General features: G+C 36.9%; 1 pseudogene; it reads left to right on the top strand.

Annotated features, from left to right (window-relative positions):
• Positions 1-1427: 1427 nt before the first annotated feature.
• On the top strand, positions 1428-5178 carry LOC122084833 (annotated as a pseudogene).
• The last annotated feature ends 5384 nt before the right edge of the window (positions 5179-10562 follow it).

Here is a 10562-nt window from a genome sequence, read left to right as displayed (position 1 = left end):
GTTCCCAAAAGCATGTCTGTTTGATTAGAAATAAGAATTATGTAAAAAGAGAAATTTCAAGAAAAATCTAAACTTTTGGTACTAAAAAAGCGTTATGAACAAATTTTCTTTTAACAAGATTTTCAACTGAAATAGATTAGTATCAATTTCTGGCCAGTGCAAATTGGTTGGACCAATCAAGGCTGAACCCTTATCGATTAGGGATTATATGAAACTGTTAAAATCGGACTAATCGAAACATAAATCTAATCAAACCCAAAATTGAAAAAAAGAAGAGAAAAATCGATAGAAAAACCAGTATTTTCAGTATTGGACTAATGACAGCCCCATAAGAGACCATTAAACCAGTCCAATAAAAATAAAATCGAACCAATGCAAAACAAATTCAAAACTTCTCATAATGGTTTGATTTTTCTTAATTTGACTAATTACCCTCCTAAAACTGAATCCACCTAATCAAAATCGACCAAACCGAGGAATTGACACCCTCTATAATAGATGTTCCCTAATGAACCCTAATTATTTGCGATCTAGAATTCCAACCAAAAAAACTAAAAATTAAAAGAAAGAAAACCATCACAATGCCAATGTGTAGATTCTTATGTATACCCTATCACATCCCATTTGAGGACCTCATTCCCTTTTTCCTCATTATTGTCAATCTCTATTGGAAGATTTGTCACTCTCCATCCCTTGGTGCAAACTAATGCACCCTTGCATCGAAGCAAATCCTTCCTTTAAAATTAAAATATCAAGTTGAGTAAACCATAGTGTGGAGGTGACCCATCAAATTGATAATATAGAGGATACATATTTGGATTTTCCAGAGGAAGCGTCAAAGTTGAATGATGGCGGTGGTCCTAATGTCTTTAGAAACTTGACCCATCCAGTCATGAGTTCTACGGAAGAGTCATCACATTAAAAGGGTCCTGTACAATTTTCTCTCCTGTTATTGGGCTACTTAACTCCTTCATAGCATCTTTTCCCAATTGCAAAAGTTTTACTTTCTGTATTACATGTATTGTGCTATCAGGGTTTGTCCAGCTTGATTTAGGAATTTCTCATCCTTTCTTTTGGTCTGCCCAAAGAAAGTTGTAACGGCTTTCTTTCACCGTATTTTCATGTCCTTTTCTCCTTATTATATACAAATTACCTATAAAAAAACTCTCCCGGGAATAGACTTTATTCCTTGTTTATGTACTAATTCGTGCCACCCGTGACTTCACTAAGAATTCGTCATTAGGTGATCTCAAAATCTTCTTCTTTCTATTATAAATATCAAACCAAGGCCTCATTCACAAACACAAGCCCTAGAACCAAACACTTCAGTATTGGCCTTTCCTTTGTTTTCCCTTCCAATTCCTCAAATACTCAACATCAGAATCATCCATGGAGTTGGAAGCTCCATGGTTCATCTACGCTGCAGCATGGCTGGTGGCACTAGCAGTACTCATACAATGCAGCTCTGGTTTGGCTGCTAACCAGTAGTGATTGGTTCATCTGTGGAGATGGCAAAGTTGTCCCTAAAGATCCATGACCTCAACTTTGCTTCCGATCAAAGATGGCCGCCCGAAAACACACCACCTACAACCTCTCCGACATCACCTGGTCTCCTTACGGACCCTACTGGGCACAAGCCTGTAATTAAGATGTGTCTCGTGGAGCTTTTCAGCGCCAAGCGTTTAGAGTCTTGCGAGTTCATTCGAGTGGAGGAGATGCAGGCTCTTCTGAAGGGATTGTACCAGTCATTAGGCAAGGATGTCAATCGGTTTGGTTTCTATTGTTTTTTGGTTTGTTCAAGATAAAAATATAAAAAACAAAATCAAACCAAACCAAGAATAGGAACATATTTTGTATAGCTAAAATCAAATCGACTTTGTTCAATTCGTTTTGATTTTTGTTCAGTTCCTTGTTGAGTTTTAATTTGGTTTCATAGTAAGTTTATTGGAAAAAAAAAAAATACTACCCGATAGTGTTGGTATGCCCAGACACATGAAAAAGTGGAATTAGGCTTTGAAAAGATGCTCATACCCCCAGCTCCATTTTCCCTTGGGTTTGGGTGTACATAATACTATCAAGTAACAACATTAACAATTATTCCCACGGTTGTATTCTATTTTAAGTGTTTGGGTCAACGTTTTATATCTTAACGAATAAAAAATTCTTATTTATTAGGATCATAATTCACCAATTTGTTTTTTAAATATTAAAATAAAATAAAATTTATCATTCCATTTTATTTTTTTGGGTGCCTCCTACTAAGGCCCCATAAGCCTCTAGAGGGCTAGGGAATATCATCGAAGTCCACAAAGGCCAAGAGGAAACAGGGTCTACCTGTAAGCAGGTCAAAGCCTGGATGTAAAATTCGAGAGAATCCAGACCTCGACCTCCGGGAGCGGATCAAGTTCTTGTACAAGAATGATGGAGTCCACTCAGAATAAAAACCAATTAAAAGAAGAAAGAGATTAAGTGGAGTTCATGTGTAAATCAAACACCGTGCGAGAATGATTCTCGTGCGAAGACTTGATCCGCACTCTCGACCTCCACCTCTTAGGACCCATCATGCCACCAACTATTTTACCTCGTTCCTTATTAGGTTCAAAAATATGTAATTTGCTTCATCTCAACAGTTTTAATCATGAAATGAAAGTCGAACTGGTTTATTTGCCCTGATTTTATTCAGTGTTAAACCGCGGTTTCAATTTTTGTTTCTCTTCTAAATTAACATCCTTATCATCAGGTCGAGTTGTAAACATGAAGGATCACTTGTCAGACATACATAAGCCTAAACGTTATAAGCCGGATGGTGTTGGGGAAGAAGTAATTGGTTGATTAGTCGATGGAGGAGTTCAAGAAGATGTTGCAAGAGTTGTTCCTGCTAAACGGTGTGATGAACATAGGGAATTGGATACCTTGGATCGATTTCATGGACCTGCAAGGGTACGCAAAGAGGATGAAAGTTTCGAAAAAGAAGTTTGATTTGGTTTCTGGAGCATGTGATTGATGAGCACAACTAGAGGAGGGAGAGAGAGGGTGTGGAAGATTTTGTAGCTTAAGGATATGGTTGATGTGCTCTCCCAATAAATAAATAGTAGCACAAGCCACAAAAGTAGGGGTTTCAATCAATCGTTTGGTTTGATCTAGTTTTATTGGTTTTGGTGTGAGAAGAAGTGAATACAAAATCAAATCAATAAAGGAAGATTTAATTTTGATTCGGATTTGATTTCTTATCTCAGGTTGATAATGGATCCGATCTGATCTGGGTTCGGTTTACCATAAGAAGAAAATTAAACCATCTTTTTTATGATTTTTGGATTGATATTGATTTTATATCGGGTTAGGTTCATTTTCGGTCCAATTTTCATTGTTTGGTTTAGTTTTGGTGCGATCTGATTTTCAGTTGGATTCACAATACCCAAATCCGAACTCAATCAATTTTTTTTTTTTTTTTTTTTTTTTTTTTTTTTGAGTGAAATGAACTCAATCCAATAAGCTTTTGTTAACGGTGGAAACTGGCATTAAGGCTGAAAACCTGAATGGGCCTCACTTTCAGGCCTATCTGGATAGGCCCAGATACTACACTTGGGTGCCCATCTCGCCTTCTCCTTCCATTTTCTATTCTGCCCAGAAATCAGCGATGCCATCCTTTCCATCCAGCTTTCTCTATTCCCTGGTGATGACACCCTTGTTTGGGGAGCCTCAAAAGATGGACAATACTCTGTTCGGTCAGCCTATCACTTACTCTGCAACAACGAGATGCGAAAACTGAACTCCCTCCCTCAGTCATCTTCTAGAAGCCGCTGGTCTACTACCCTTCTAAAGTTTGGAACAAAATATGGAATTGCAACTCTCTCCCCAAAATCAGATCATTCTTATGGCGCGCTGGGGCTGATGGTCTTGCTACAAGACAAAACTTCATCAAGAGAAGGTTCAAGATTGATCCCCAATGCCAACGCTGTGAGGCTGAAGTAGAATCAATTGACCATATCCTCCTTCATTGTCCATATGCCCAATCAGTATGGTTTGGATGCTCACTATCTTTGACTCCTCCCAATAACCCTTCTTTCACCTTCTCAGATTGGATTACATCTTGGAAGGACTTCCACAAGTTGGGGAAGAGAGCTGGCAAGGAAACTGAAGGTCATGTGAGCTTTATTGCTTGGTTTCTTTGGTTATCCCGTAATGACTATGTCTTTGGTCGTAAAAATTGGCAACAATCAGAGGCTATTGATGCAGCCCATCGTGCTTTCATTGAGTTCCTCAACTCCAAAGCCTCTCTCCCTCAAAGCAAACCAATGGCTGAATTTCCACGGATCACTAAATGGACTCCACCACTGTCCCCTGCTGTGAAGATCAATTGTGATGCATCCAAGGACCCTAGAATCCATCATTGTGGGATTGGTATTGCTATTCGTAACCATGACAGCAAGCCAATCCTTGCGAAATCAGAAGTTGTCTTTTTCTTTTCGATCCTTGAGGGTGAGGCTCTAGCCGTTCGACATGGTTTGTTAGAAGGCATCGCTCAAGCAGTGGACAACTTTATACTGGAATCAGATAGCAGCGAGGTTATTTCTTACATCATGGATCCTCATCGAGCAATCCCTCTTTCTATCAAAACTATAATCTCTGATGTTTGATACCTCTCTACTTTTCCACTAACTTGTACTTTCCAATATGTCTCTAGGGAAGCTAACTCTTTAGCTGATATCCTAGCAAGGAAGGCTCGGTCTATGCAGTGTACGACCATATGGCCAAACTCCACTCCATGGCTAGTGGAACATTGTATTTCACTCGCTATGTGGCCAACAACTGTTTCTAAATAGATTCTCTTTTACCAAAAAAAAAAAAAAATTTGCTAATGGTTATTGATTGGTCCTCCTCCACTTGCAGGAACTCAAAGCAGGCGGCATTGAGAGATCAGTAGTGACTGTAGAATGGGCCATTGCAGAGCTCTTGAAAAAACCAAAGATCTTCAAAAAAGCTTCAGAAGAGCTGAATAGGGTAATTGGGAGAGAGAGAGAGAGATGGGTAGAAGAGAAAGACATCTCCCACCCCCCTTACATCAAAGCCATTGTGAAGGAGACCATGAGGGTGCACCCTTTGGCACCAATGCTAATGCCTCGACTAGCTAGAGATGATTGTGAAGTCGTCAGCTACAATATCCTGGCAGGGACCTAAGTATTCATCAACACATGGATTATAGGAAGATAATGATGGAATTTGTAATGTTATAATTCCTAAATCATATTAAGGATCTTACCATTACATCATGAACCGTTTCAATACAAGAGGGGGAAACGACTTACCATTCACCGTCGATGACGTATTGTTTCTAGCAGAGCTTGATATAGCCATTGATGTCGTCCTTGCACGAACGAAAAACCTTCTTCTTCAATAGAGGTGAGTTTCTCTCCTTAGTATTTTATCAATGCACTTCTCTAATGGGTGAGATTAGTACGTAACCATACAAGGGGGACCTAGTCTCCTTTAATAACATAATGCCCATCTCCCATTAAGGTAGACCAATCAATTAGAGAGAAATCTTCCCTATTTGCAACCAAATTAATATGGTGGGTATACTTAATAGAATTCAAGATAATTGACAATCAAATCAAATATTGAGTTTCCATAACAAAACCCAATCCATGGTCTATTGGGACAAATAAGAAAAATTAAATACAGCAACCTAAGTTTTATTTTTGAAAAAAACAAGTTAAAAGATTTGTTTGTTAAAAGCGATAATTCTTAGATTCCAACAGTTTTAGAAAACAACTCAATGTGACCACTTTAACAAAACATCCCATCCTTGGTTGCATTCAATAATACCTTGAATGAATGAAACTATTGATAAGAACAATGGCAGTTTTGTATCATTTATCAATTGATGTGCTCCCTTCCATAATCACAGTATCAATAATCCCAATCAAACCAGTTCTTAAACAGGGAGACAAATAATAAATGGTTCAAACAATAATATCTCATTCATATCGCATTAATTGTATACACAAAGATAGAAATAAGAAATGGTCAGGAACATCCATAAATATGATCATAGCAAATAATAGAGGGTGTCTATAATAAAACGTGACCAATACATCAAACTCTAGTAAGACCCATATCAGATACAAGATCTACAAAGAGCTTAGGTGCCATTGCCTTGATCAACGGATCTGCAATCATTAGACTTGTCTTTATATGAGATACAGACATATAATATATGTATCTCATAAATGGTCAAAACAATAATATCTCATTCATATCGCATTAATTGTATACACGGATAAAAATGAGAAATGGTTAGGAACATCCATAAATATGATCATAACAAATAATAGAGGGTGTCTATAATAAAACGTGACCAATACATTAAACTCTAATAAGACCCATATCAGATACAAGATCTACAAAGGGCTTAGGCGCCATTGCCTTGATCAACGGATCTGCAATCATTAGACTTGTCTTTATATGAGATTCAGACACCTTCTGTTCCTGAACAACTTCCTTCCCAAAATTGTACCTCCCTCCAATATGCTTAGCTCTGCTAGAATTCTTGTCATTGTTGGAGTAATATACAACGGTGACGTTGCCATAGTAAAGTCTCAGTGACTTCATGATGTAGTTGACAACCTGAAACCCAAAGATATAATTCTGTAACCAAATTATCATTGATGTGGCCTCAAAGCATGCCACGAACTCTACTTCCATAGTAGAACTGGAGACACTAGTTTGTTTCTTAGACTTCTAATAAATTGACCTACCAGCAAGTAGAAAGACCTAACCAAATGTAGATTTTTTTGTTATCGAGGCAACCAAAAAAATCAGACTCTGAATAACCGATCACTTCCAACTAATCAGTTCTTTGTAAGTAAGCATATAGTCTTCTGTTCCCTGTAAATAATGCATCACCTTCTTGGCAACCACCCAATGATCCATACTAGGATTACTAACGTATCTGCCTAACATCCCAAATGCTAAGCTTATATCTAGACGAGTACAAGTCATGGCATACATAAGACTTCCCACAGATGAAGAATAAGGAATGTCTTTCATCTGTTCTAGCTCCAGATCATTCTGTAGACATTGGCTCAAACTAAATTTACCAACCTTAATCACGACAGCAACACTTGGTCTGCAAGTCTTTATACAAAAAAATAAAATTCCATGGTTTGCTTTGCAGAGATGGATATTCCTCCAGCCATATTTGGAGAGTATAACATGGAAAATAACTCACAACTTCAGAGAAGCGAACTCAATTGCCGACTTCCTGGCTAGAGATGCGGCGAAGACAGGGATATCAGCCATAAATGTTGACTTTCCTGCCAACATTAAGGATTTCATCAGAAGAGATGCTGAGGGCAGACCAAACTATAGATTTGATTAGTGGGATTCTCTTTCCCCTGCTGATGGCAATGCCGAAGGTGGGGGTCAGGGAATCGATTTTATTTTTGATTCACTCTATTTTCTCAGTTTGATGTACCTCTGTAATTTCTTCCTTTTTCTTCCATTTTAATATAATGACTTTCTAGCGAAAAAAAAAAAGTCTTTATACCATATCTCTCAAGAACTTTATCAATATAGGCTCTCTGTGATAGCCCAAGCAGCTGGCAAGATCTATCTCGAAATATCTCGATGCCAATAACAAAAGACGCCAAGCCCATATCCTTCATTTCAAAGTTCTCAAAGATGAATGTTTTCGTATCCTTTAACAAACCAAGATCATTGTTGACAAGCACAATGTCATCCACATACAGGATCAGGAATATAAACTTGCTCCCACTAAGTTTCAGATATATATACTTGTCAAAAGTGTTCTCTATAAATCCGAAAAACACAATGATGTGATTGAACTTTAAATACCATTGTTTAAAAGCTTGTTCAAGTCCATGGATTGATTTCTTTAATTTGCACACCAGACTTTTCTTTCCTTGTACACTAAATCCTTTTGGTTGATTCGTGTTTACTTCTTCCTCTAAATCCTAGTTCAAGAATGAAGTCTTCAAATCCATCTGGTGAAGCTTCAGGTCATAATGAGGTACAAATGCTAAAATGATCATAAATGAGTCATTCTTAGAAACTGGAGAGAAGGTCTCATGGTAGTCAATGTCTTCCTTCTGAGTAAAACCTTTCGTGACTAATTTGGATTTATGCCATTCAACTTCACCATTTGATTCACGCTTGGTCTTAAATACCCATTTACAACCAATCGCTTTCAATCTCGAAGGTAATTCAACGAGCTCCTAGGCTTTATTGTCACTCATGGATTTCATCTCGTCTTTTCTGGCATCTACCCATTTATTAGAATCATTATCATTCATAGCTTGTAAAAAATTTAAGAGGTCATTCTTGATTCCAATATCAAACTTAGACTCTTGGAGATATACTATATAGTCATCCGAAATAGTAGACCTTCTCACTGTCTGAGGTTTATCTTGTACTTCTGGTTGAGGTGGAGGTAAATCCATTTTGTTCAGGTGTACCAAGAAGTGTATACTGGGGAGTGATACCCTTCAATTTGAGGAAACGGGTAAATGGTCCCTCAACTTGTCTTAGGTCTGTATGTTTATCGTAATACTCACCCCCTCTATCAGATCTCGCGGTCTTGATCTATCTGTTCAACTTTCAGACTTTTCATTCAACTAGTAGATATAACAATACCATGAGTAATCATCAATAAATATGATGAATACGTCTCACCAAAAATGCAGGTGTCAAATGGTCCACAAATATCTATATGAATTAATCCTAATAGTGCATCACTCCTTGTGGCATCAACTTTATTTGTCTTAGGTTGCTTACCTTTTATGCAATCTATACAAATACCAAAGTCAGTGATGTCCAAAATAGGCAATACACCTTCCTTCACTAATTTCTCCATCCTAGGTCTGGAAATATGACCTAGACGCCACAAGGTTGAGGAAACATTATTGTTGGATTTACGTTTAATTTCAATATTCACATGTAAAGTAAGCAAAGAATTTTTAAAATTGGAATCCAAATTAAATCTATAAAGACCATCACATAAATATCCAGTAAATATTAGATTATTTTCTTTATAAACTTTAAAAACATTATTCACAAACATAAACAACCCTCAGAATCAAGTTTTGATAAAGAAACAAGATTTCTAGAAGTAGAGGGGATATAGAGTGTCCAATAAGTCCAGTTGGTATCTCGCATCCATTATGAGTCTGCAAGTGCCGATTACTCGAACTTCAGACTCCATCCGATTCTCCATGTAAACGAAACTCTCATTGGGACTTGGGTTTCGAGTTGAAAGAAATCCCCTTCTTTTCGAACCAGGTTCAACGTTTCTAATAGTCCTTACGAAGATGTCCCTCATCGTAGAAGAAACATTTCACTTTGCCAGAATTTTGATTGTCAATAGGTGGATTGGATGTCTTCTTCTTTGGTGCAACTTTAAAGCTCTTTCTCTTCTTACGTTTATGTAGCCTGCAAGAGACTTGTCTACGGTAGAAAACCACTTTTAATAGACGCCAGATATGTCTTTACATCATTAGAGTCAGGAATCGATCGTTTGATAACCTTTCCAATTGTTTTCTCGATAAACAAAAGGCACAACTGGTTTGATCAAGTCCACTTCTTATGAAGACTGATCTCATCTGCAATACTCTTATCAGTGAGATCAGCTCGCTTTTTAATATGCAAATAATAATCATGATTGATAGCAGTTAGATAGTATATTAGCTCCTCATGCCAATCCGAGAAGTTTGAGCCAGTAAGGATAGGGAAGGAATTAGGGATAGCCACAGGTGATGGTCATTCTAAAAGAAAACAGAAATACATGTTTGCGTATCAAGAATGCTTTAAGTTTCAAAAATACTAGAATTGTAATTCTAGAAAGAGAAACCTAATACATCATTACAATCTATCATTCGGGATCAAAAAAGTAATATGCTATTGATTCACTCAACAGGTGTTGGAAGTTATCTTTAGGACCAGAAATCTATCAAGAAAATTAAGCAAAGATGTGTGCCTTTGAAGAATCTCATCTCAACCAAACTATTAGACTAATGATTTATCACAATGTCCTATAATTGATCTTTAATTTGATATTATCATAGTTATGTTTAGGGTTAACAATTGTGACCATCACAACTATGATGAAACGTGTATCTTTAGATACTCCCGTTCAACCTAATTTCATGACCGAATACCCTAAACTAGTTACAATATCAATATTTATAAAATAAAATTTTATTTATATTTAAGGCTAACAGTTAGATTAGACATAATTAAAAGAAATGTGTACCTTCAAATACTTCCACTTTTCTCAATCATATGATTGTCATTAATGACTGATCCGCTTTGGCAGCAATTGAATCACTAGTTTTTTTAGTTTTATCCTTAAAATTTGAATATCTAATCATTTATGACATAATTAAACTATTAGTTTAATTATCCCAAAGTTTAGTGCAACTAGAGTCATCAATATGTCATCTTAAAGTTCTCCCAAAATTACAAACATAAGAGAAGACGGAATCAAAATTAGATTTAAAATGAATACATAATCATAGCGGAAGCGATTATGTGATAATTCTATC

The sequence above is a fragment of the Macadamia integrifolia genome, chromosome 7 (genome assembly GCF_013358625.1).
Source record: "Macadamia integrifolia cultivar HAES 741 chromosome 7, SCU_Mint_v3, whole genome shotgun sequence".
Lineage (NCBI taxonomy): Eukaryota > Viridiplantae > Streptophyta > Magnoliopsida > Proteales > Proteaceae > Macadamia > Macadamia integrifolia.
This window is presented reverse-complemented; position numbering and strand designations above follow the sequence as displayed.